This window comes from Octopus bimaculoides, chromosome 10 (assembly GCF_046866305.1).
Source record: "Octopus bimaculoides isolate indiv1 chromosome 10, ASM4686630v1, whole genome shotgun sequence".
NCBI classification, from domain to species: Eukaryota; Metazoa; Mollusca; class Cephalopoda; order Octopoda; family Octopodidae; genus Octopus; species Octopus bimaculoides.
The window spans coordinates 20,618,688-20,620,089 of NC_142937.1; positions in this window are offsets into that span (position 1 = coordinate 20,618,688).

Below are 1,402 nucleotides of genomic sequence, written 5' to 3' on the forward strand. Positions count from 1 at the left end.
TCATTTCTCCCCCTCTTCCTCTCTCGCTCTCTCAAACGTATTGTATACGTTTGAGAGAGCGAGAGAGGAAGTAAACACAATCATTCACATCGTGGTATATTTGCAAAACGTTGATGGCGTAACTACAGAGTTGTATCCCCTAACTTTGGAAGGTCATAACTTTCATAAAAATGAATATTTTTGAATGAAATTTTCTATGCATATATTATTTATTATGTAGATTCCAAATATACAAGAATTTTCGGTGAAAGTGTTTTGGAAGGGGGTGGGGTACAATATTCGGAAATTCCACTTAAATTCCTCTTAACTTCCAGGAAAATGAATATTTTTTCATGAAATTTTGTACAAATGTACCTTGATGTATGTACATTTCAAGCATGTAAGAATTTTGAAGGAAACAACTGCAGGTTATTTTTGAGAAGTGTTCCCCACCCGGTGGTGTTTCGGAGCAAGTCGTCCATATTTGTTTCATTTTTCTCTATTATGTGCTTATGTGCATCCTTAGATTTCTAATGAAGTAATAGGCAGTGAAGAGAAGCAGTCATAAGAAAACTTTTAACTACCCTATTCCTTTCTCTCCCCCTCTTCCTCTTTCGCTCTCTCAAAAGCATACACGTGCAAGTACACAATCATTCAGTAAAATATAACTCATGTTCGTCAATGTTTTGTAAATTTACCACGATTTTCACTAGGGTGTTAGGGTTAGGGTTTTAGGGTCAGGGTTAGGGTTTAGGATTAATGTTACGGCTACGTTTTTTAGGGTTAGGGTTTAGGGTTAGTGTTAGGGTTAGTGTTAGGATTAGGTTTAGGATTAGGGTTGGGTAATCGTGCGGGTGTTAATCTGAAAAATTACAGATATGTGAAAAGTACCGACCCTGCCATCTATTATAACTTTTGTTGTTCTGTTTAATATATACATAGATTATGCCTCCAAAGAAGAGAGTTTGCTGGGGAAAGACAGCAACCGGTTTAAAATGACAGCCACAGACTGCAGCAATTCACCACATTCCAGTAGCTACTTTGAACATAATGCAAAATGGTGCATCAACACCTTCTGCCCAATCTGATAGAATTCTGGCAAAACTGTTTAACAACAGATCGCCAGCAATTGCTTCATTACAAATTGCCATCCTAGCACCTGTGAAAAGGGATTACCCTGCTATGTATAATCAGGGCAGAGCAAAAAGTTGTTTTGCACAAAAATTTCTATAGCAAATTACACGGATGAAATTTACGTATGCTTAATAATTTTACGCAAAACAGCCTTCAGACTTTCCCTATTAATTTCATCGTCTTTTGAATTATGAACATATTTACATCATAAGGGTTTTTTTCTTTGTAAGGCTCTCTATTTTAGTTGATTTTCAGCTAGCAAGACCTATCGTAGATGGCATAATAAGTT